This window comes from Protopterus annectens, chromosome 9.part0 (assembly GCF_019279795.1).
Source record: "Protopterus annectens isolate FY-2018-M chromosome 9.part0, PAN1.0, whole genome shotgun sequence".
Lineage (NCBI taxonomy): Eukaryota > Metazoa > Chordata > Ceratodontiformes > Protopteridae > Protopterus > Protopterus annectens.
Window position 1 is genome coordinate 1,150,084,289 of NC_056743.1, and position 27,896 is coordinate 1,150,112,184.

A 27,896-nucleotide genomic window follows, 5' to 3' on the forward strand; every position below is an offset into this window, starting at 1 on the left:
TGTGTGGGCATGCCCAGTATGCCTGTCTGTACTGAATGTGTAGATCGAGTCCAGGTAGCCTGTACTGCAGTGCTGACCTTTGTGTTGTACACCTACAGGTGGCATGCTGTCTCTGCAGGTTATCTGTCAATCATTTGGCATTGACTGTTACTACATTTCTGCATAGAATGGGGGAGGCACACCTGACTATTCCTACATTCCTACACAGGATTGGGGGTACACACCTGACTGTTACTACATTTCTATGTAGGAGGGGGGCACACCTGACTATTTATACACGTCTACACAGGATTGGGGGGGCTACACCTGACTGTGACTACCATTCTACGAAGGGTGGGGGGCACACCTGACTATTTCTACATTTCTACACAGGATGGGGGGCACACCTAACTGTGACTACATTTCTAAGTAGGATGGGGGAGCACACCTGACTATTCCTACATTTCTACACAGGATTGGGGGCATACCTGACTGTGACTACATTTCTGCGTAGGATGGGGGGGCACACCTGACACTTGTACACATTTGCTAGGACTGTACTGGTATGTCGGGTACTCCATTTCATTCTGTAGTCTTACCTATCGTGCTGACTAGAGGCATACCAGTGTACTACACATCTTAGCTTTTAATTACCTACATATTAGTTTCTGACTTCCTACCCTTCAGAACTGACATCCCACTGCCTGATCTGCTGTAGTCTGTCTCTGTAGGCCTGGGGGGTTACCCATAGGCCTCATTCAGAGGCCATAGCACAGCCTTTGTTTTTGTTTGTCTACACCTGTCCTGCTGGCTGTGACTGCTGTTCTGTATGTAAACCCCCCCCTGACTGACGTGTGTGAGTCACTTACCTTGTGGGTGCCCAGTACTAAGAGTGGTGCTGCAGGGCTGCCTATGTTGGATGCACATAGGACACTCACAACACATGGTTAAGCACAGGTAGTGTAATGGTTGGCATCCCTTTTACTGTATGTGAGAGTCAGAGAGAGGTGTTATTCCCTGGGTCCCTCCTGTGTCAGTGTATGTGCTATGCATTGCCTCTTTGCCAAGGCCAGGGCATACTGGGCACGCCTCCTTCTGCCTACTGGGGCAGGCTCAGTTTGTTCCTCCTCCGAGTCACTCTATGTCTGTGGAGGCCTTGGCAATGGTGGGGAGCTGTGTGGCCCTGCCCCGTGCTGTTCCCACAGGATCATATTGTGTAGCATGGCACATACAAGAAAAATTTGGGTACATGTAGCTGGTGAGTACTGCAAGGCTCCACCGGATGTGTCCAGGCACCGGAATCGTGACTTGAGCATCCCAAATTCATGCTCTACTATAATTCTGTTCTGTGTGTGTGCCTCAGTATGGAGCTCTTGTTCGTGTGTGCATTTCTGATGGGTGTCATCAGCCACGGCTCCAGTGCGTATCCATCATCCCCCACTAGGTGACTGTCAGGGATGTCCCCATTGGCAAATCTCTGGTACAGCTGCGTTAGATGCCAGATGTGGGAATCATGATAGCTTCCAGGGCAGCCAGCACACAAATTCATTATTATGCCCTGGGCATCGCACACAACCTGGCAGTTGTTGGAGGGGAAGCCATTGTGGTTGATGTAGACCATACCCCGCTCACCGGGTGGTGCTTTGATGCATATGTGTGTGCAGTCTATAGCACCCACTACCTCAGGGTATTCTGCTATTTTGTGAAACAGTTGCATATTGCTGGCCAGTGCCTCACAGGTGTTGGGGAAATATACGTGCTCACCGACATGTGCTGACATGGCATCCAGGAACTGGTGGAGTACCCTGGATGCTGATGCCTGTGAAATCTCTATCATATTCCCAGTTGGCCTTTGGAAGGTACCTGTAGCTAGTATTTGTAAGCCTACACATACCTTGGTATCCACTGGGATGTGTTCCCCTCTGTTAGTTCTGTATGTGAGGCATGGCCGGCACAGGTCACCAATTTGCTGTAGGTGGTCCCTGTCCACCCTATAGCTCCACTATCTCCAACCCATGTAGCCCCTGGTAGGTTACTCTCTGTCTGTACACTCTTCTCCATCTCCTCACTGTGGGTTGGTCAACAGCATTCACATCTTCACCACCCTCAGTCTCTCCAACAAATTGTTGTATGATAGCTATTACAGCCCCTATCATTTTGCTGTTGTGAGTGTTAAACTTTCCCTGCTTGTTTAAACCGGTAGTGTAGAGTGTGGGGAAAAATAGAGGGGAAGGTGTTTGCATAGTTTATAGTAGTGATCTGGGCTGGGCTGGTCTGCTGCCTGTGTAATTGGCTGATTCTGATACATTTCACCTGCCAGCTAAGCTAGTTCTCCTTGATTACCTTCCTACTGCTGTTTTCCCTTCCCATTGCCTTCCTGTTTAAGCCCAGGGATGTGCCGCACAAACACAGTGCTCAAATGTGCACAGTGCTGCTATTTCCTGGTTTAACTTTTTTTTTCTTCCTGTAAAACCTGGTGTGTGGCGCGCACACCCGCTTAGGCTTTGTAAAGAGCACTAGGCAGGTTTAGACATACACCCTAGCTTAGCTGTGCTAAGCTTGGAGCAAACCTAAGCCACAGGGCTCCAATCCACTTGACACACACCCCCGTGATGTCATCTAACTCCTAGGCTTGCACCAGGCTATTCCTACTCTTACACTGTTGGGACCTGGCCCACATGCTGGGGAAAACTGGGATTCACTATCCTTCCCCTCATTTGCATAGGATTGCCTGCTAATGCATAGTTACATATTTCACACTGAGCCTCCCTCCTTAGTAACCACTACTCTCTGGCTAGGTTGTCTTCTATTTGCCATTGACTTGCATGGCAGAATAGTGATTTTAGTTAGACTGCTTATTTTAGGTTTATTTTCATATTTTCCCCCCGATCCCGTTTGTGCTCTGCTGCCCTACGCTTAAACAGCCGAGATCGGCTAAAAAAAATAAAAGTTGATTTTTGTATTTTTTTTAGTGTTTGCAATGCCAATGGCCTTATACTTGGCCATTGGCAAGCTTACTACATGATATGCAGCCTTTATTTGGAGCTGTCACAGCTCCATTTTGGATTTTGCAGAAATGTACTCGGTTACTACCCGAGTACATTTTTGCAGCTAGCACTAGTTCTGTATGGACGGTTGCAAGCTTCCTGGATTGCAAAATCACCTTATTTGCATAGATGTCTCCTGAAAATGGGGTGATTTGCATACAAGGGCTTTGTCCGTGCAGGATTAGTGCAGGAGTGCTTGTGCACATCCCTGCAGGCTGTTCCTGGATCGCACGGCAGACATACTGCCTGCTTGAGATCCTGCACCGATCTTGCACGCCATACAAGCTTTTGAGAATCCCAGGGACAGACATTTACCACCATGTTGACTATAAAATACTTTATTTTCCACTTATCCTGCTGTCAAGTCGCACTCATAACAGGCTACGGTTCAATGCATACATTATGAAGGCATTCTTTAATATCACTATCATATATAATATATAAACATAGCAATGCCCTATACTAAAAAAAAATGTTCCATTACCTAACTCACATCTACTTGAAATAGTATTACAGCCTTCAATTATATAAAGTGTGTTTGTTATACATTTACAGCCTATTAGGCAAAGGGTATATTTCTTATCATACTCTAACTGTATACAAACCTAATGTTTACAAAATTAATTTATCAATTCATTTCGGCAATAATTCATTCTAGCCATTTTTCATTCTAATCCAATTGAGCAATAATGATCATTTTTGTTCATTATCATGTAAAGTCAAAAAATGTAACCATCTGTGGCTTTCATTTTAACCTCTATCTTTGTTAACCCTTTAAACACTAGCATCATTATTTATACACATCACACATTTACCCTTTTGCAAATTTGTAAAACAAATATTTACTAACTCCTTTTTTAATCATAGTATATAACCATATTGCAAACTAAGAAATGTCTTATTTTTAAAAATATCTTGCCTCCTCTACCACATTTACTGGAAACATTTTAAGTGTCTTAGCTTTTTCACATAAATACATAATACATTGACAGTCCACTACACGTAGGATATATTTTCATAGCTCCTCAAATGTGGAGTCAAACAAATGTGCAAATGTTTTCTATCACCCCATCCTTACTTTTCTAAATAGAAGTATTCTTTCAACCTTCATACAGTAACTATACCATAATGAGTGTTTGCAACAACATACAGGTTTGTCATATAACCCTATACCATGTTGTAGGCTAGTAGCAGTGGTATGGGTGGCCGGGCAAATAGGAGGAGGAGTGTGATTTCGTTTTCACTGGAGAGTTTGACTGCAGGAACAGGTAAGATTGGCGTGGAAGAGCATTATGTATTCTTTGGGAATTTGCTGGTCTCTTTGGCACTGGGGATAGGAGTTTATCTTCCCTTCCTCCCCCACTGTTGGCATGTGGCAGTGGGGTTGATTTGTTATGATGTCAGGTAAAAGAAGGGCCCTGCTGTTTGGTTAGATGACAAGCCCCTTCTTTTCTTCCCTTTCTGTTCCTTCCTGGTAGTAGTCTGAGGAAGCAGTTTTTCATGCCGCTCTGGTGGGTTGGGTTTAGTTAAGTGAGCTTAGTAATAAAGCTTCTTGTGCTTATTTAAATTGATGTGAGCATTCAACCCACTGCATATGGGCTCTAATAATCTGTGTTGTTTAACAATTGTTTTCATCTAATTATCTGGTAGTTGAATTGCATTTTTTACTGCTGTATACTTAACTTTACAATAAACCAGTCACATAGTCTATGATGGCATGTTTATTATGATTGTGCATGGGTTCTTGGACAAAATAATATTATCTTCCCTTGCAATTCATATCATCTGAATGAGTAATATTCATTCTCTTGAAACATCATGCAGAAGCAGCAGAATATACAGAACCCTCCTTTCTCCAACTAAATCTTGTTCCTCCCATCTATCTTGTATTGCTACTGAGCTTATACTGCCCCCAGGTTTAGTGATATCAACATAGCTGATAGCAGCCTCTTCATAAAAAACATAAAAGAAATTTGTTAAACTTGGGCACTGATTCCTCTAATTTTACAAATATTAACATACCACCAGTTCAATAAACCTTCAATATTGAAGGAAACACCAAATTATATTTTAGTTTGTACCGCTTACATTGTGGAATTACCACCACAGCCTCTGAAAACTCATGGTCATTGTACACAAGTACAAGCAACTGTAAACCTCCTTCTGGTTGCCATAATTGCCATAAAACCTGTTCCATTTTGAACCGTTTTCATTATTTCTGAATGAGTTTATTATAAAACCAGTCCACTGTGTCATCTTATTTTTTTACATAGTCCATTAAATCTGGACTATCTTATCCTTCCAGCACTCCATCCATCTCATATTTTCCTCAAAAAGCATATCCTCCATTGTAACCAATCACTGTTTCAAATATTCTACCTGTTCAGGTATTTCATTTTCAAAAGTCTCAGCAGTGTGTTGCATAAGTAGCATTATGGAGACCTATTAATAATACAGAAACTAAACACCATCAATTGTAGCAGCTTGTAATAGGTTAGTTTGGGGCAGCTGGCCATGACCCACAACTCTGGTGGGGGGGGGGCTATGGCCAGTGAGATAACTTTGATAAATATTAAATGTAAACATCTAAGATGCTCCTCTCGTAATAGATCAATAACTCAGATTCATTTTTTGGCACCACTGCTGCTGTCACTAGTGAATGTGCAGAATTTCTTTAATTAAAAAATAAATAAATAAACAAAGCACTGAGGGAGGTTAGTGCGATTCACCATTCATTTTGTGGGCTTTCTGTTCCTGTGAAATCCTATAAATCATGATTTAACTGAAAGAAATAGAAAACCTGCAAAATTGCAAATAATGGTAAGCTTGGTAGATGGGTTTAAGGAATTGTTGGTTGAATATATGGGGAAAGTATACATGGTCTTTAAAGTCCTGAACTATGTGCTGTTACAAAAGCAGTTTGCAAAAGACTTCTGTCTGTGTTTACTTAAATGTTTGGTGTGTAGCTGGTTTTTGCAGCCATTTCCTGATGTATACCTGATCTAGTTCAGAAAATATCTAAGTATCCCTGGAGTATTGATATTTTAATGCAACACAGGACATGTATTCTTCAAAGGTGGGAGGCACTACACCTGTGAATGAAGCACTGAAATGCAAAGTTGTCTGCCAACAACAGCATCTATATTAGTAACAGTTCTCTTTTTTTGTGAAATTACTCATATGACTTTTACTTCTGCAGAAATTATCCATATTGACTTAGCAAGTTGCCTGGTGGTTAGCATTCCTTCTTATATCTTCATCATGAGTACTTTTTAAACTCTGATACACATAGCTGTATCTTATGATGTGATAATAATGGCCTTTATACAATTTCATGTAGTTGATCCAAAGCTACCAATAAAGTACATGCAATTTATTCCTGCTTAACAGTAAAAGGTGTACATGGTCATCAGTGCTAGTGGGGGCAGATGTTTGTGGATATACATTACTTATGTTTTTTGTCATATGTTCATTATAAACAGTTTTAATCTGGCTTTGCAGGACTAACATGTTTAAGTGAACCAAATGTGAAATGTTATTTTTAGCCATTATTAGTTTTTTCCACAATCAGACATTTGAGGTACACACAGCCAACAAAGTCGGTATAATTATTTCGTATATAGGCTGGCTGCGGATGAAAATGGCTAACCTCCTGAGGCAATAAAATTAAGCAGTAATCAGTCTGTCTTTGACTAGCGTGCAATTGTGGAAAGCTAAATGGAATGCTTCAGTGTGGCCATTTGTATTGTAATCAGCCACGCAAAGTGTACTCAGTTAATAAAGTAGCTTGAATTGGTGAATATGGACATAAGTGGATTATAATGACACACTTTGAGCAGCCTTTAGTTATCAATAGTTTCTAAAATGGGTAGCTTTGTTATTATTAGTCATTAAATATCGTTCTACTTCTTGCTGGAAAAAATGTTCAAAGACTATGAATTTAAAACGCAAAACACTGCCGTCAGCTACCGACTTTCTTAACTTGTTTGTTGGGCTTTTGTCTGCTATGACTTTTTATAAAATACTTTTTGTGATATGGTTTAGTTTGTCACTGGAAAAACAAGCTGCTGTCAAACTATAGTAATGCCCTAATGCTCTAAGCAGTATAGAAACACACTGACTGTGGTCCAGTGAGTGTTCTCCATTATCACCATAATAGCAATGGCCATTTATAAACTGGGCTTTTGCCTATAGATATATTAGTGATAAATTCAACTCATCAAAAATGACAGTTCTGTTGCTTAATTGCCATTACTTATAAACATGCAGGATATTGTGAAATGTTGTAATGTGCTACAAACAATAAATAAAAGAATCAGTTTCATCATAGTAACCATGCTTTACTGCACTTCTGTTACCGGGATAAAGTGTGAGTAAGTAGAAATGAAACAAAATGAAAACACTGAACCCATGTGTGCCTAGGCTATTACTGAGCAAAATATCAAATATCATGTACTATGTATTATAGTATGTATTATGGGGTACAGGAAAACAGGCCACTGGGAGTGGGGGCAGGGAGAAATCCATAGGCCATTTTTTGTGCTTGTATTCTTGTCTGTAGTATTATGTGGGTGCAATGTGGGGTATAATTTGATGTATATTTGTTAATGAAAGTTTACTGACAAAACAGATTCGCATCAGTACTGGACCTATATAACATCTTGACAATCCCATCTTACTTGGTATCAGCCTCCAGTATGGTTCTAAAACTGATCCATATATGCCACAAGCTGCTTGTGTTCCAGGTTTTCATAAGTCTGCAACTTGCTCATTTTGAAACTTTGCCTTAAACTATGTTATACAATTACTGAGATCACTGTGGCTGGCTTCACAACACAGAAGGAAAACAGGAGATGGAAGAGGTTGTCTAGTGTATAAATATTATACTATACTTCTTTCATTCAAAAAGGTGAAAAAATATCCAGATGGAACTCTTACTAGCTTATGCTCTAAATGGAAAGGCTAAAAACATACTCACCAGAAAGCCATAGCAGTGCCATATATTTACATACTCTCCTGGATAAAGACCTACTCAGAAAGTCAGCTTTAGGAAGGCAGGGAGACATGACAAAAAAAAAAAAAAAAAAAACGTTTTAGCTCCTGGAAGGTAATGGTGGGATATGAAAAAGACTTTTAAGCACCTCAAGGGACTACAGAGGTTAAAACAGATACATGTTTAAAAAAGAGAAGCATCTGAAGAGCAATGAGAGTCAAAAGGAAGTAGTTGTCACACAAAGTGTTAGATGATTGTGACAGCCTTTTTGAAGAGATAGAATTGTAGGACCTAGTCAGCTTTGGGTCATGAATGGATGGAGCACTAACTAAGAAATGTGCTGGGAGGGTTAGGAATGAAGTGGTTGAGTGTGCTCACCTCTGTCAGGGAAGTGGGCTGGAGTGCATATCCCAGATGTGTTCTCACATGGAAATCTCCTGTGGAGACAGGAGCTGAGATGAAGGTGTCAACCTACAATGCAGGTTACTGAGGTAATGTCATTCCAAGAAGTGAGTCACAAAAGCCATTATACTATCCCACTAAATGCCCACACGTGGGTTGTCTGGGGCATGCATGTGGAAAATCTTCAGCCTAAGAACAAATCATTCTGATGGTCACTATTTGATGAGTAGAGGAGTAAAGAATGAAGAAGGAGAACAAGAAGAATGTGGAGAAAGAGGGTCTATATTAGAACACCGAAGTTTCAAAACTTCGAGTGTTCTAATATCGACCCGTTTTCAGTGAATGCTGAAAATATCAAAGAAACAGAAAACCAAATTTTTTTCCTAAGGAAAGAATTTGGTTGTCCGTTTCTGTGGCTTTGGTATTTTCAGTAGTGTGGTGGAAAGTTACGGGTCAGGTTCAGGTAAGTGTGCAATTGTGTGAACGTCAGGGTTAGGGCAGGTTAGATGAGTTAGGGTTTGGGCGCGGGTCAGGTAAGTGTGCGATTGTGTGGACGTCAGGGTTAGGGTGGGGTAGGTGAGTTAGGGTTAGGGTGCGGGTGAGGTGACTGTGCGATAGTGACGGACCTTAGGGTTAGGGTTTGGGTTAAGGTAAGTGGATAGTTAGTGGTGCATGTATAGTTTAGTGTAGGGTTAGGTGTAAGAGTTTAGGTGTATGTGATTGGATTGCTGTTTGTTTGGTGTGCTTGTGTTGTGTGTATGTGTTTTGGAACTGCAAATTTTTTCCCTAGGAAAAAATTTGCTGTTCTGTATGTTCGATGTTTTAAACTTTCGTTGAATAGGGTTCGATATTAGAACACTCGAAATTTTGAAACTTTGGTGTTCTAATATAGACCCAAGAAAGAGGAGCATCAAGAGACAGACAAGAGGAAGGAAGAGGAGAACAAGAAGAATGTGGAGAAAGAGGAGCATCAAGAGACGGACAAGAGGAAGAAGTAGGAGAAGGAGAAAAAGTATTAACAGAATGACAAGAAGACAAAGAAGATTTCAGGATACAGTGCATTGCAGCCTGTGAACCATACAGTTTAGGCCTTTACATGCATCAACTGCACTACTTCTCCACACACTATGTCCATACATCTCATTATATCTGTTTTCAAGAATATTGAAATAACAGAAGTGCAAACAAGATTCATGGTTAAATGGAGCATACACTTTACAATATATAGTTCTACAGGTGCCCCCTAATTTTTGTCCCATTAAACAGCATACCACATTATAGGCTAACAAGGAACCATTTCCCTGACGATTGCAATCACTTGCTTGCAGCAGCCTGTACTCTTTATCAGCATACTCAGAATGTACTTCACAAATGGCCATTATTAGTACATGTATATGTGTGCGGGCATGTGTGTGTCTGCAGGGATGCATGGCCAGGCTTTAAAAGGTCCTTGTGGCTGTTAGCCTAGTACACACCTACGAACCTATGAACATCATGTACATAGAGGCCACCGACTGCTATCAGAATTCTTAGGCACAACAGAACAGTGTGAGTCCCAACACTTCAATAAAGAAAGTGCAATTCAAACAAAACGGCAGATTCAGAAACTTAATGTTACACTTTTTATGCAGCCGCAAAACAAGGGCTAGGCTAAATCGGTGATTCTCATACCCCAAAGAAAGTTGAATAAACCAAGAGCCTATAACCTCAGATTTAGTACACACCTTTCTCATTTTGACTCCTCATTCTGCATTTCCAAGAATCACAGCTGTGGGCCTCAGAATTTCAGTAACCTCCCATTCCAACATTCTGGAAAGGATATAGTATGAAACTATCTTAGGTGATAATGCAGAGATACTCACAATAATGAACATTTTCTATCCATATACCAACTGGTTTATGACATATAATCTGTAGTATATGACTGTGTTCATGTGCATCCATGCTTTGGACAGCTGCCATGGATGTATTGATTCATAATATTCTTGAAATGCATGCCCCTCAGTAGTCATTCCCACATACTGCTCAGAGTTTCCATCTCATCATTGCTGCATACGTCATGTTCTGTGTCACAGACCTGCAGAGTTCATGATACCTAAAAGCCTGTTTGTGGTCAGTACAGCATACACACATACACACACACACACACACACACACACACACACACACACACACACACACACACACACACACACACACACACACACACACACACATGCACATACATACACTCACCTGGCTAATGGTGTTTTGTGTGATGCCCTTTATCGAGTGTCTGTGCATGTGCACAGTCTGTGTGTGTGTGTGTGTGTGTGTGTGTGTGTGTGTGTGTGTGTGTGTGTGTGTGTGTGTGTGTGAGTGCATGTGTGTAGATGTGTCTGTGCATGCGTGTGTGCAGTTGCTGTAGAAGTCCAGCTGTACCTATCCTTGTATCTCTGCAGAAAAGCAACTTCAAGTTGACCTGGTATAGGCTTGTGTTGCTGTACAATATGCCCATACTGAAGGGTGGCTGTTAGGCTCCTTTAAGGGATTTTTTAAGTTTATTGATTTCTTAATTGAATTATTGTTGTAGCACTGCTTTTATATAAGGGTGCTTAATTAGTTTGGTTTTTGTCTGAAGAAGGAGAGGCATCGACCTACTCCGAAAGCGCTAAATAAACAGTTCGGAATTTTATCGTTGTGACTGCTCGCTCTCTGTTTCGCCTTTTGTGGTTTTTGGAAAGTTTATTTTTTGTTTCTTGGTTGTTTTTACAGTGATATTATACACCATTTTAACACAGACAAGCAAAGTCAAAGTAAAAAATAAAAAACAAGAAAAACATTATCTGGCATCTGATTGGCCACCCTTGCAGTGAGGCAAAGAATGTAAATTGCTTAATTGGGTTAAGAATTCTCTAAAGGTCTATCAAGACACATTCCTGTTACCATGCTACCACTGTTTCCTATATTTTTTCAGTATAGCTCTTCCTGTATGAATTTTACCCTGAGACAAATTGAGGACCATATAAAAATGTTTCTACAATGGAAGGATAGCATCTACTCCCATGCTGCCAAAAATCAGAGTCCCTCAAAATTAATCTGAGTTGTTACCTGTGTCTCTTCCTTGTAGAATAAGACTTTTTGACATTGGAAATTTAACAGAAGCTAAGTATTAACAGAATGATTAGTGTAATAACATGTAAATTCCCTTATAGTTTTGTAGTCATTAACACCCCTTCAGTATTTATGTAATCGACTAGCTTTTTGTTTATTTCGTGTTCAGTCACAGTGACATTCTACTTAATAAACAGAACTGAATAAACTCATCTGGTTATCAGACAGCCGAACATTAACCATATGTTTTCCTGTTCTTCTGTTAAAACATTTGGATAGTATTCGAAGAGATCATTAAAAGCTTTTACAAACACCAACACTATCTTTAGAAAAGACAACCATTCATACAAAAAGACTTACAATTTTGACTTATTTCAGACTCAAGAAGCATACATAGACACCCTGGGAGTCATACTTGTTACCAAATATACTTAAGAAACCTCAAATGCTACTCAAATGGCATATTTTATTAGAAGCTGCCATTACAGCCTGGAAAGTCTGTTGCACTGTATTCATTTCTGCTGTCACAGTTTTGAATGTCACTCACCACCATATCTATGGTCGCAGGAGTGTAGAAAGCAGTATGAATTATCTTTATAAAGCAAAAAGCAACAGACTATGTGCTTGCACAACAAACACCATTGTTACACCAATGGCATAAGGAGGTAAAACTCTGACTATGGCCCAAGTGACCTGAGCTGGTGTCGTTGCTTAGGCACTTAATGATATAGGCAAGGTGGATGAGAATACCTTTCCTCGTGGGGTGGGCATCCTCAGGGACTCATAAGTGTGAGTTGATCTCCATGGTGAAGACTTGGAAAGAACTGCCAGTGCCCCTTGTGGGTAGAAGGGACAGTCCTGCTGATGCCATCTCCTTGAAGAAGTGATGGCAAGAACAGCACTGATGCCCAAACTACACCTGATAACTGCATACATGATATCCCACCTGGCGATAAGAGAATGAATGACGTGCTTGGCCTTTAACAGGCTGATAATTAGTAAGCAGTGGGGAAAAAAGAAACAAAAAATGTCTGTTGAATTAGCCCAGATGAAAAACACAAGCTGTGGCTGCAGCTAAACTAAGTCAATTCTGAACCAAACAAGGCAAGTCAATTTTCATATTCCATAAAATGGTAACACCACAGATTTTTGTATGAAACCTGCACGAATATTTTGATGAGCTTCTTATCACATGAAACATCAGCGTTTGGTAATTCTATGCATCCAAAATGGCTAATCATCCATGGTCTTCACAAACTGCATCAAAACTCACACAATCCACCCCCTGAAACTCTATAGAATCAGGCTTATTGTCCCGGCCTATGGCCCATTGTCGAATGCACTAAATGTCAAACACCTCTTTGTTGAACCCTATTTGTCAAATCTTTATCTGTCAAACGATCGTTTCAGCAAAATGTTTTCCCGCAGTAAGTAACAAGTTGGCCAACCTACCGACTGCAACAAAAACAGCACATACACCCCCCTAACTGAATATAACAACTCCGAGATCACACTACAGTGTGGAAAAGGGCAATTTCCCAATATTGGCCAGTGGTTACTTACCGTGGGAAAAAGTTTGTTGAAATGATCATTCAACAGATGAAGACTTCGACAAATAAGGTTTACTGCATTTGACAATATGATATAGATGCCATATAATCTAGGCATCATTATATAACCACATGAATCAGTTTGTGCCACTAGCAATTATCTCTTCAAGAGAAACAGCATTTCTTTGACAGCCTATTCTATTTCACCTAATGCCGTAGTGATTCTTGTTGCAACCACAACTGAATCTTTGTATACCTACACACTGCATAATTATGGTCTTACAACTTTACTGAAGCATCAGTCTAAGCATTTTTATTACAGTGCATGTAAAAATAGAAACACTGAACTTTCCATCACATGTGGTATTTAGACACTATCATTTTGTTTGAGACCACGGATTATTATCAAAGGAAGGCCCAGGTAAGGGTTTTGATGCAGCCATTTAAACTTTCTTGTTAAGAATATGATTTTTTTTTCTAAAGATAGTAGAGCATATACATTGACTTTGCAAAGTATTTCTTCATTAGCATTCACCAATCACTGCACTACTGGAGTTCCATTCATATATGAATAATAATAATAGCTACAATTTAGAAGTTACTCACGAGATTGCTTCTGTTTTTGTTTTAGATGTCACTGTAAATTTACAATATAGACAAGACAGTGGTCTGCAGTAGAAAAGATACAAGACTGTAGATGTAATACAATTTTATACTTTCAAAGCTGTGTGAGAGACAACATTCCTTCTTCTCATTCTGTGCAACTTCATCAGAATAATAGTGAACACGGGCCCTGGAATTCAGAAATAATTTTAATGTCATGCTGGGTGAATTTGTGCAATGAGCAGCTACATGCAGATAGGGAATATATGGTGACACACTGAGAAGGAGTGTGGAAACATAAGAAGTTCCACAGCCTGTATAATATGCAAAGGAGGTACACTGATTTGTTAATGAGCAGCACTATTAAAACAAGGGTAATTATGGATGTAACTGAGGGTAATCAATAGGGAAGAGCAATTCAGAAATGTATATATTTTGCCCCAAGATATGTTAGCGCCAGAGTTGTTGGCCACAGCTAAAATGTGGAGTTATGGGAGAAGACCACAAAAAGACATATTCTGTAGCCACTGCGCTAGCAGATCTGCATATGCAACAAGCTGTACCAATTGATGGTAGTCATGGAGTTGCACATTGTCAGTTCAGTATCATCCATCTGTGCTTAACATATTACACCCTTCATGGCATTGAAATTGTGTACTGCAACCCTGTGGACAAAGGCACTATGCAGAAGGTAATCAAAATGTGTTGCCCTCATATCCCTGGGGACAAGAAAGTATGTGTGGCTTTGGGAATAATAACTACAGGGAATTTTCAGTGACAAACAGGAGATTAACTGGGGTCTATCCCAGGCATCTGCCTACAGGATGCTCCACCAGTTCCTCAGTGCCATTCTATAGCACATGGAAGAGAATATATGGTTTCCACATACCACAGAAGAGACAGCCAACACCATATGGGCTATTTATGACATAGCCCATTTCTGTGAAGTACTGGAGGCCCAGAAACTGCACCCATATTGTAATAAAGGCCCACATGGAGAGCAGAGAAGAAGGCATATCAGCCATACGTGGTTCTACTCTTATCAACTGACAGGTGATCTATAATGCATTGGCTATAATATACAATGTGTCTGCAGCCCATAAAGACAGTGCCCATGATTCCTTCTTATTATGGTACTCATATGATGGTCTGTGTGGAATGACTGTACCCAGGGAAATCTTACTGATGATGCTGGATATGTCCTACAGCCACGATTACTGACACATCAGAAATCTGCAGACCATGGCAGAGAATTTCTGCAGCTATGCCCTGTCACAGACCTGTGTCATTGTCAAATGTGTAGTTACCCTTCAGAATGACCACTTCCACTATCCAGCTGTATCTGGTGATGCCTTGCAATATGGCCTTGACACATACAGTAGGATATTTTCAGACTGCACAATGTTATTCAGTGTCATTGTACACAAGCAGCTACAGCAGAGCAGCCACATTCAAGAGAAGCATATCCCAGACTCATCAGTGAAGGAGGTGCATGATGAGGAGCCAGCTGCAGTAGAGAACTATGCTAGTTGGAGGTGGGCACAGTATGCAGTGGCACTACCCAAGATGCAGCATCTGTTTTATAACTATGGACCAAAATACAGGACTATACAGAACTGTACAAATGATGCATGCATAACTTCCCCAGGATGTGATATACTATATATAGACTGGCCACCTTGGGTATCAGCCATGAGCCACCCAACTACCAAAGTACAGAGGGTAGGGCACAGGTATCATCATATGCGCAGTTGGGAAGACCACAGCTTGAAGTGTTATCAGCAGACAATTGTGTGTGTGTGTGTATGATGTGTGTCTATCCAATATTTTTAGATGTGTTATTTGGTTAGGAGACTGGATTAGACTGGCCAGGGAGGGGTATTATGTTTACTGCTGTGAGTGCATAGGGATGGACAGTGCAGAATACTGACTCTTTGCTGAGACATGTCCCCAGTAGATGTGGCAACATTATGCTGTGATCTGGTGGACAGTTCCAGGGCACCCAGAGAAGATGTATGCACAAACTTCATACATCCTTTTCCATGGGAATGCCCTCTACTGTAATGGTCACAGGCATTATCCATTTCATACAGAGTGGATGCAATGTTCTGTGATAGTGAACAGTGGCCTATGCATTGGGTGCACTCAGTGTGAAAACCACAACTGAATGGATGTCCACATTGCAACATACTTTTCTCAACAATAGGTAGTTAAGTTGAGGTATTGGCACTATTAGAGCCTGGCTGTGGCCTACCCCTTCCTTGGTGGAGCTCCCCACTGCAAAGGCAGGTTGACTGGCCATGAGACGTACATTGGCTGTGATGTGTGGCCATACAAGGATGTATGCAAATGCCCTGTGCCATGTGAGTCCATGATGTTGCATGTGTGGCCCATGCACTCCCTGAAGTCATCACGCAGACTTTATACTACCCATACCATCTCAGCAAGGCATTTGTCTTCCTTTCCTTGCATTATGGCCCTGCACAAATGCAGGGTTGTGGCCCTGGAAACATATAGTTTGGGTGGCTGATGGTGCCTGTGGTATGCTCAGACAATGGCACAACATCCAACAGTATCTTCCTCTTATAGGTACATAGGTTCATAGGTAATAGATTAGCTGCCTTTGTGGGCTGTTTTATGTCTAGTGAATTTCCCTTTTGGTGCTTGAATTAAACTATCCCATTTGGTGTTAGACTGGCCTTACCCATCCCATGGTTGATAATTATATATTATCCTTAGTAAACTAATTGGAATCATACAGATAATACAAGGGGACCCATACATGGGATAAAGCATTTAAGGGCAGCTTCTGTCCATTAGTCGTACAGGGGGAACTCTGGGGTAAAATGTCTATTACGCATCCATAATTCCAAGTTCTTCTTGAATATGGACATTGATGTGCTTTGCTTTTCATATATGGAGAGTCTGCTCCAGAGCAGTGGTATCCTCTACAAGTTAAACCTGTCCCTTCAAACAGTTCTGTCGATGTTGCAAAAGAGGGTTAGATCCCTAGATTGAATATTTCTGATGGCATTTGATTTGCTGGTGTGCAGTATATCCATCCGTATTGTGTTGGAGGATGCTTTGCATGCCAGACACAGATCACCCTTTTGCAGTCTGTAATATACCAAGTATAGTGACAAGGCATTGAGTCTTGCTGTATGGAACATGCAACAACCATTCAGGAGTATACCATATGTAAAGACATCCCTCGTCATGAAGATCTGTCTGTGCCTTCCTAAGTCTGCGGATGGCTTGCACAGTCACAAGCTATGGCCAAGAATGTGTAGGTATGTGGGCATCACATTGTTTATGTCTACCACTGATATCATGACACTTGACTGTGACCACATTTCACAGCCATTATAATTATCATCATCAGAGATGGACAGTTCAGCAATATCAGGTGGCTATATGCCCATGGTGGTGGACCCTGATAGCACAGCAGCTATGAAAACACTTAAAAAAATCACTCAGACTAAGTAAGACCCTTCACCAATACCTAAAGCCTAGTGAATGCAGTAGTACTATTTAATATGGCAATACATGAAATTAATAGGTAACATACTTTGTGCCAGTGAAATTCCATCTGAAGTGCTGTTATTCCTGCAAAAACATTGTCATAGTTGTAATTTGTACTACACCAGACAATTACCTTCTAGGTAGATAATTATTTATGTAAAGATATATCCACCTGGGGCATCACTAACAGGCATTCTTTGTGGTTGGCTCAGCTCTGTGTAAATTGTGGAACTGTCCAGAGCTGTTTGGGAGATTCCAAGAACTTCATCTTTGTTAATGGTGATTTGGTCAGTGGGATGTTTCATGTTGTCCAGCTCTCCTGTACCATGTGGGTTGCCTGACTTTTTGCATCACTTATCATGTCAGTGGCCTGCACCTCATTTAACTATACATCCTGTTCTGGCCACTGAAAGCACTGATTTCATTAATGGGATTCTGACAGGCATAGTTGCAGAGGACTGGTCAGATTTCACATGGCTGGTGAATAGCTGGCCTTAGAGATAAAGGGCCTGCAGCAACATGTCATTCTCTGCATGGGAGTACAGTTCTACAGAATGTCACCTGATGAATAGCCATGGCTTGCAAGAGCACTGATCTTGGCAGGATACCCATGTGGTGCAACAAAGACAGCACTATCTTTCTATTCTTGTGTAGATACCACTAGAAGCACATATCTGGGGATTCATGCAGAGGTCCTCAGTATAAAGTGTATGTCTGGCACAATCTAACTAGGGTAGTGTTGGATACCACTGGCATACCTTATTCTTGACAGCAATGCTAGCACCATTACAGTGAGCTGTGCAGACACCATCCTAACCTTCTTAGGTGGTGGGAAGAAGAGGTTAGAGCAAAGGCCCCAGATATATATTGTAAGTACTTCTGAAAGTAGACTGTCTTTAAACTTGTCTTCTAATTTATATATGTTAGTGCTCTCAGTGTAATTTAGGATTTCTCTATGCTTTTTCATTCCGTTGCAGCTCAGTCACATATTTTGAAGAGCACTCTCCCTTCACCAGAGGAGTCTGAAGAGGTTGTCCAGACAAAGGGGGTATGTATGATGTTTCTTTATATATTTGCTGGTAATCATTATACAGCTGACACTTACATGTGTCAGAATGCATACCTGTATCTGTGTTACTATTTAGCTACATTATTGCCTGATATGTAGTGACTTAGAAGACAGTGTCAGTGATGCTGCACATCATCATCCACTGCATCACAGATGTGTCTACCAGAGACTGACATACCATCATCTCCTATGTCAGAACACTGTCAGCTGCCACCATCTGGACAGAAACTACTACATGTGAGTTAGTAAACCTGCCAATTATAAAGGAAATCAAGAGGATGCATGGAATGATTATCCCAACGGAGACAATGGTTTGCATAACATTAACCATCCTCACTGCTTGGACTTTCCAGGATCCAACAGGAAGGCATTTACAGACATCAGCCTCAAGAATACCTCTTGATGTGATACTGAAGCAAGTTGCAGGGAATATTTGGTTTCCAAGGGTCGCAGTGGAGATAGCCATCACTTTGTAGGCATTCTATGACATAGCCAATTTTCCTGTGGTCCTGTGGGCTACTGGCTGCTCACACATTTCCATCAAGGCTCCAACTGCTCTGCATAATATCTGACATATCAACTGCCATGGTTTCCACTTCATCATCTGCCAAATAGAGTACAATACACACATGATATAATAGGCTATGTGTATGTATGACTTTCAGCCAATTGCCATGATTCCCACATCTGCCAGTATTTCATGTGGGGGGACATTTAACTGGATCATTTATTTGGTAGAGCAGGGGACACTAACATTAGCAGAGTCCAAGATATGCTATTCACAAGTACATAGGCAACAGCCACTTATATAGTGCAAGTGACACAGGATATATCCTGAAAGCATAGTTGATAATCCCTCATGCACAATCCCCAGACGGTTAAGGAGAAGACATACAAGAGCACCTTGTACCAGGCATAGAGCATTGTCAAACATGTGTTAGGACTCATGACAGGTCACGTTCTCACCTTGGATAAAATTGGTGGCACACCAAAGTATGCACTTAACACCTGCATTAAGACATTTCTGGTTTGTGCCATGGTTCACAACATGATATTTCACAAGCAGATACAATCTGGGAACATCACTGTACTGACCAACAGATATCTTGCAGCAAGGTAGGGGGAGTCTGGTGAGGAGTTTACAGAGGAAGTGGCTGCAGAGATACCCGTGCAAGGCAGCTACAGGTGCAATACATGATGGCACTGATGAAAAGGTAGCTTCCACAACTATCGGCCATGATAAACTCAACTCAAACTGATGCATGCATTAACATACCCAAGTTATACATTACAGTACATTGACTGACCACACTGTGCTTTATCTTATCCACCAAAAGCATAGCAGTAGTGGAGCAAAACTGACAGCTGCTCCAAGTCCAGGGTGTTAAAGAGCATGATCTGGAAATGTAGTTCCTATTTCTGTGTAACTGTACAGAAATGCACTTCAGTGCTTCATGTGTGAGATAAGCTATTACAATCAATTTGCTACATTTTTTTCTCTTCAATTAAAGAGCTGTGGAGGTGTGGATATGAGTGGGATCTGACTTGGGTTACCATCTAACTTTTGTTTTTTTGCCCTAAAATTGAATAATTGGGGGAGCAGAGGTAGGAATGGAGTGCCACACAAGGGAAGAGGCCTTTTTTTGCTGAGGGAATGGGGAGGTTGATCAGGGACCAGTACCAGATGCTAGATGAGCCAGCTTCGGCTCTGTTACCCACACAGGCCACAGTGGTAGGCAGGGCACAGTCATCATTATTTGGAAAGCCAAATTGAGGCACAGGAAAATGTTACTGCCATGCTACTATAGGAATAATAATTATGGGAGGTGGATGAAAACATGAGTACAAACTGGGTACCCGTTTATGAGGAGTCAGGAATTCCATCCACCTATGTCAGAGTGGTTCTTCCACATTGTGGATGTTATTCAGGTGTATAATGTGTTGAGCAGTGTGAGAGCTGGATGTATGCTGCAAGAGGGATGGTGTACCACTGTCAGAGTCAGTACAGGAATTTTTCTGTGACCCACTATGTGGATAGTCAAAAGATCTGCAACATGCATGACTCCAAGGAAGCCCATGCCTAGTTGTTGCACTCAGTCAGCCAACCAGGAAATTAAATGGTGTGGTACTGTAGACCCTACAACAACTGGCCTAATGCGGTGTTCCTGCAGTGGAAAAATAAGACTGCCTATAAGCAAGAGAGTGCCCATACCAAGGGTGAAGGCATCCAGGGGCAGGGATGTCAGTGATGCAGTCCCTAATAAAGTGGAGGCCATCTATGTAAAACTGGCCTGTATCTGTTCATAGCACATTTATACCCTGGAATGGCCACTTTCAGCATTTGTCAGCATCACCAGGGATACACCAATCAATGTCAAGTGAGCAACCACTACACTTTTCAGACATGTTTTCTTCATATTTCTATATGCCTTGTCACTCTAGAGGTGTTTCAGATTACCTTGTTGCCCTGCAGTAACTTCACTTCTTCCTGCAGACCATACAGTGCACTCACAGTGTCTAATTTTGTGTATGTAGTACCTCTCTGCACCTAATGAAACACCACCAGGTATTTCCTGAGACCAGTTCAGAAACACCAAATATAGAACAAAAAGCTGACCAGGAAGCTTAGGATCACACAGAACTGAACATTTAATGTGAAAACACAAGGATTTGCTAGGTTTTCAGGACTTGAAACATTTGTTTTTTGCTGGGGGTGTGTTTCTAGTTCATTTAAGCTTTTAAGTGACATTGCAGTCTTTGTAACTCATGGTTCTGATGAGGACTGTCCACAAACGAAAGCACTTAACTGTGATTTTACTTTGTGTTTTCACATTAAAGGTTTGGTTTTGTGTGATCCTGGGTTTCCTGGTCAGCTTTTTGTTCTATCTTTTTGCATGTGTTCCACTGATCTGCAAATCCACTGACTGATGCCAAATATGGTATCAAGGTCAGGGAATAACCTGGAGTCATGGCAACAATACCCACCTACAATCCTCCCCTGTAATGGATGCCCAAACCAGCATAGTAGTGCAGCTCATGGATGACATCTATGCCAGTGACTATTGTGGTACTTAGATGAGACTAACATAGGTAGGATGACCAGCACTAAGCACAGGAAATGTCAAAAGTTCAGCATACCCTTCCATCATTATCTCATATAGGTTCATAGAAGATTACTATGTATTTATTTACTTATTCCCACTGTTGAGTGACGTTAAAGACATGCAGGTAGGTGCATGTGTGAATGGGTGTGCCTTCTTTGAAGGTTGGGTGTCGAGCTGGCAACTCAGCACCGTAAAAATTCAATGCCAATCATGAGCAGACTGGAGTTCCGCTATGGCGACCCCTAAGTGGGAAAAGCCAAAAGACATTTGTTTTATTTAGGTTAAGGAGGTTAACAACCATAGCTTAGCCATACTTTCCCATTTGTAAAAGACAGGATAAAGTCTGTAGGGTAAACAGCTTACCTCTAGTCATGTCTTCCCATTCGTAAATGACACTATACTTTACCCAGCAGCATATAGTTGTGTTAAGGTGTCAGAGCATTTACAAGTTGCCTCTGTCCAATAGGGGTATAGGTGCAAGTCTTAGGGAAATTTCAGATTCCCTATCCATTGGACAAGGTTGCAATTGAATAGGGTGAGGGACAAACTCTGCTGTACATAGATGGGAAGCTTGTTGGGTAGTCTCTGATACACATATCTCCTTCTAACATGCTCTAATTATGTTGCAGACTACTTTAGGTCCTTCAATCAGTAGGTATTTCTAATGCTGTTACACTTGCTGATGTGCAGCAAATTCAGCAGTACTGGGTCATATGCTGCATAGTAAATGAGGCATAGATCATTTCTCAGTAGTCTGTAGGGGTCTGGGTATAAGGATAAGGCTTTGAGGTGGTCTGCATATTCAATGTAGTTCTTGCCTTGTATTCTTTTTGTGAATAACCACTGTGGGTATTGTAGTTGCATATTCCTGGTAAGGTACATACCAAAGGGACCACTGTACTCAATGGTTGATCTAATGATGGTCAAGTAGAGGGAGAAAATGGCATCTGTGGACATGGGTGCCATACCCTTGCTTATAAGTTGTACAGTATAGAATGATTTCCTTACAATAGACACATGATGATTAAAGGCCAAGTCACTGTCCTCATATCTTCTCAAGTCTCTAACTACTGGGTCTACTCTTAGGAGGTGAATCGTTTATGTGGTAACTCTCAGCGGTGACCAACTTTCCAAAGGATACTATTATGCATTTTTTGGCATTCTGTTTTAGACCATGCCTCTTGCACCAATTAACACTTTGTGTCAAGCTTTCTTGGAGGATATTAGTATCCTTGGGAGTTTCTACAATGACACCAAGTTTACAGTTATCTGCCAAGTTGGTCAACCAGATGCCTTTAACATTAGCCTTTACTTCTAAAAAGTAAATGCTCATAAAGAAGCAGCCCCAGCACCAAGCCCTAAATGACACTGCTGGTCACTGCCCTTTTTGTGAAGGTAGGGTCCCTTACCTGACTTCCTGTTTCCTGTCATTGGCTATCCAGTGGATTACATAGGGATTTGCTCCCAATTTCATGAGTTTATCAGCAATACCTGAATAGAGAATACAGCTTTGGCCAGGTCAAAGTAAGCAGCATGTACCATTTTGCTGTCATTTGTCATTTTTATCATTGGTGGCTTTCTTAAAAACATCCACCAGGTTGATCAGCCATGAGTTGCACTGGATAAAACCAAACTGTGTTGGATCTAGTGTCTCAAGATTTCCTATGTCTTTATTTATAGTATCCATGATGAATTTTTTCCATAGCCTTGCATACGAGACTATTCAGATGTACTGGTTTGCAGTTATCCAGGTCAGTAGATGACATGCCATTGTGCAGAAGTATGACTGTTTCAGTCTTCCATTAGCTAAGCTCAAAGACAGTTTGATGGCTAAGGTTGAACAGTGGTTTCAAAACACTGGATAATTCATGTTTCATACTATACAGGAGGCATCTTGGGATATTGTCTGGGCCCATGGCTATATAGGAGGCATCCCAGGATACTATCTGGGTCCATAGATGCAGTATTTTTTTGTCTTAGAGAATGCATTGAGGACCTGTTCACTAGTGATAGCCAGGGGAATTATGGTTGAGGAGAATTTCTTGGAATTGACAAGGAGAATAGGGTGAAGCTGGAACTAAATCTATGAGTCAGTAAGTTTGTTATATATTCTGGTTTATTGTAGGTCATTCTGTTTACAATCAGTTCAGCAGACTGTTGTGTATTACCTGTGAAGTTGTGGATATAGCTGGAGAAGACTATGTAGTCTTTTGCCTGTGAGGCTATCTTTGCCTCAAATTTGGCTTTGGTAGAGTTGATAAGACAGGTTGAGCAGAGCTTACAGGGAGTGCATTTTTTCTTTATACTCTTGGCATTGAGTATCAGCACTTTTAGGTTACCCTGGGTTGGTTTTGCTATTTTGGAAGATTTGTCAGGTTGCCATTGCTTGATGAAGGCACTAGGGGGTAGTCAAAGTTTTAGCCAATATACAAAAGCCTAAATTGGGTAGGAGGGCAATTCCAAAGAAGTGCTTTATGTGGAGAGGAAGACAATTCCAAATAAGTGGTATTCTTTGTGATACACATCTATCCTACCAACCTGTTCTATTTATGTTGTGGAAGAGATTAAGATCTCTTGAGTTGATGCTTATGCCACTACAGGGCTTACAGATCTGCAGTACATCTGACATGATAGGATCTGCAGGGACTCTGTACACAAAGCAGAAATCACCCCTTAATAGAGTGTAGAATACCAAGAAGATGGACAAGGCTTTCAGATGATCGTTGTAGTTTTTATAATTTAGGCGCTTGACTTTCTTGGTGAGAATGCACTTAAGTTGTTCAAGTTGTATTAAGTGTTTGGATGAGTACATAGCAAAAGGTGAATTTTACTCAATGATTACCTTAATATGTGCTGAATACAGTAGAATGATCACATCCCTGGACATTATACCCTTACTAATAAGCAGTGCAGTGAAAAAGAAAACATGGTGATCAAAGGGCAGTTTGTTGTCCACATTGGTTCCCAGGTATGATTTTCAGGGCTGTGTTTTCAACATGATAGTTACAGGGGAAATTATATTTGCCTAGTATACATTTTTTGTCATTTACTTTTAGTCCATGGTTATGACACCAGCTACTTGTTTGGGAAAGGCTCTCTTGGAGGATCTTGGTGTCCTCTGGAAAGCTTATGATGGCATGTGTACAGCCATGTGCAAACTTGGTCAGCCATAAACATTAGCATTGACCTCTAAGAAGTAAATGTCAGACAGGAGTGGCCCAAGCACTGCATCCTGGGGTGCACTACTAGTGACAAGTTTTTTGGAGGCAACAGAGCCACCTACTCTAATTATTTGGGTGTTATTAGTGAATCAGTTTGCTATACAATGAGTTACATAGGGATTAACATTTAGCTGGAAGAATTTATCAACACTACATGAATGTAGGATAGTGCAAATGCCTTTACAAGGTCTAGATATGAAGTGTGCTCTGTGTTTCTCTTGTCTGTTGCCTCAATCACCATAGTTAAGTAGGCGGGATCTGCCCTTGATAAAAACCAAACTAGCTTGGGTCAATATTTTGTAGGTTACTTGTGCCCTTATTTATTATGTCCATAATGATCCTCTCCATAGCCTTACAGATGTGACTGGTCAAACTTATGGGTCTGTAATTAACTGGATCAGTTAAAACCTCACCTTTGTGCAGGGGGATGACTGTTGCTATCCTCCAAAGCCTATTTGTAGTCTGACATTGAATAGTGTCTCTAGTGGGTTTGACAGGTCCTATTTCAGGATGTACAGTAGGTAGCCTGATATATTATCTGGCCCCAGAGAAGCAGTACTCTTAGCCTTGGAAAGTGCTTTGAGGACTTGTTCTTGGAAGATTTGTGGGGGTGGATATAGATGCTGGTATGTGATCTGGAAATGAAGGTGGGAGGGTGAAGTTAGAGCAAAATGTATCTGCTAGTAGACTGGCTATGTCCTCAGAGTCAGAGTATGTCATATCATTTACTATTAGCTCTGTGCAGTGCTGGGCATTGTTTTTGTGGTTTTATGGTTGTTTTTAGCTATTTTTACCCCATAATGGTTTATTTGATCAGGGACTGGAATCCCTTGTTAAGTTCAGAAAGTGCATTTTTGGCATCTAAAGAGGTACATTTATTATTACATTCAGTAATTGTTGCTTTCTTTTATTGTAGAGTGTTTTTATACTTGGCTTCTACAACATGGGTTGTTTTTAAATTTGGCATTATATTTACTTCAGAGGGGGACAGATGCATCTATGTGGTGGTAAAGGATCCCATATACATAGTGGGGTCATGAGATTGGAGAGGGATATTGAACTTAGCCAGATCATTGCTCAGTTTTAGTAGATTAGCTGTCACATTATCTCTGAACATTGAGGCATCTGAAGATGCTTCCAGCTTCAGTGTTAAGGTCAATGTGGCTGATTTATGGTCCAATTTCCTTTGAGAGGATGTTACAACTAGTGGGGAACAGCACTTAAAACTAGTGGTGTGAAATAAGTCCAGGATTTTGTCTTCAAGAGTTAGGGTGTAGACTGACTTGTCCAGAAAACTTCTATTTATGAAGTCCAGAAATCTATGGGAAATATGTTAGGGGATGTTCAAGTCTCCTTTTTAATGGATGGTTGTCAGCCATAATTAGTGTTACTATGCTTAACCCTGCCTGTTCCTAGGGTGAGAAATCATGTGCACAGTAATCTCATGCATGGGCATTGTGAATCGCTTAGGGCCACCTGTCCAGAACACTGATGCATCTTACAACCATGATGACCAATGATTTGCACTGCATGGTATCCAGTGAGTGATCTGCAAAGTGGACAGTACCTATTCATCTGCTAGTTTCATCATGAGTCCCACTTTATACTGGCAGGAAACAAAAATGATTCTCAATTCACAGCTCAAGGACTATAGCAAGTGCCTGCTGGGGCAGTACAATGGCCATCTAAAAAAATCAATGCCTCTTAGCAGTTTGCTAGGACAGAGACTGATGCCACTACCATCATCCACTCTGATGAGCACAAATACTGTAACCTGCAGAGATGCCATCCCAACCTGCTTCACCAATGCATGGCAGAAGTTAGAGAGAGGGAGACAACTCTCTATTTGTAAGCATTCTCCACATGGTTTGGCACTATACATTTGGCTATCACCTGTTGCTGTAATTGTCTTCATTTGTAAGAGCTGCTTACTACTGACTACAGTCTGTTTTATATTTTGGGCAGCCACGGTGATGCACCAGTTAGTGTTGCCACCTCACAGAAAGAGGTTCTCCTGTTCAGTTCTCGGCTGGGATGCCTTCTGTGCGGAGTCAGCATGTCCACCCTGCAGTCATGTGGGTTTCCTCCGGGTGCTCTGGTTTCCTCCCACATCTCAAAGACATGCTGCAGGTGGACTGGACACTCTAAATTGAACCTAGGTGTGGGTGTATGCATGTGTGTGCATTCTGTGGAAGGTTGGGCACCAGGTTGGTAACTCAACACCATAAAACTCCACTGCTGATTGTTCTGCGGACTGTTGTTTGGCTGTACCGAGCCCTAACAGGAAAAGGAGAAGAAGAGGAAGAAGACAGTCTGTTTTATGCTTTACAACAGGAGAATATTTTTATTGCACAAAAAGGATTAAGCGCTTTCGTCCCTCTAAACAGGGGACTTCATCAGAATAAAACCCACAAATTTTCACAGATTTAAATACCACAAATAATCTTATCATTGGTGCACAAGGATGTGAAGATGACATCACAGAGGTTGAAAACCCTGCAGGAAGTTCCTAGGCTGCTCTTAATTCTGTAGCAGCTGTTAATCCAGTATTGGAAGGGCTGAGGGAGCATTCTGGTGCATTTAAAGAGAATAAACAAAACATACAAACTTTCAAAGGTACTGTAACTCTTTCTGGACCTGCGGTTAGACCACGTAACAATAATAAACCTCCTAATCCTACTATACAGAGGCACAGTCATTCAGTTGACGATGGCAGCCAGAGACAGGCAGCCATGCTGCTAAAGAAAACAGACTTGGAGCTTTTTTAGCTCAGAATTATAGTTTTCATCAAGCATCTAATGTGACTAAATACAGAGTTGGTAACAATGAAAAGCAATATTTTAATTCTTTAAGAGATATGATTTTCTTTTTGGAGAAAAGATTATTTAAATTCAAATGTTTACAGATGGACATCAAATATTTACATGAATGTATCAATTTTAAGGTTATTCCACAGGGACTGCATGTGTACAAATTCCCTTTTAGACTTAGTTATGATGACAGTATGATAAATGATTTTGTAGGTATGTTTGATAAATGGGGATTAGACTTTTTAAAAAAGGTTGTGTTTTACCAAGAACAGGCTAAGGAAAAGATGTGTAAAGAAACAGAAGAGTTACATGGCAAGATTATCAATGATTTATTGTTTCCACAATATTGTGAACTATATACAACAAAGTCATGGAAAGGACTGAAAGGAGGTGCACTGATGTTTTTTTAAAGAAAACACATACATTAGATAGGGACATTAAGCAATATCATACTAACACTGCATACCCCACCCACAAGCTCACCCCTCAGTTCGGAATTACTC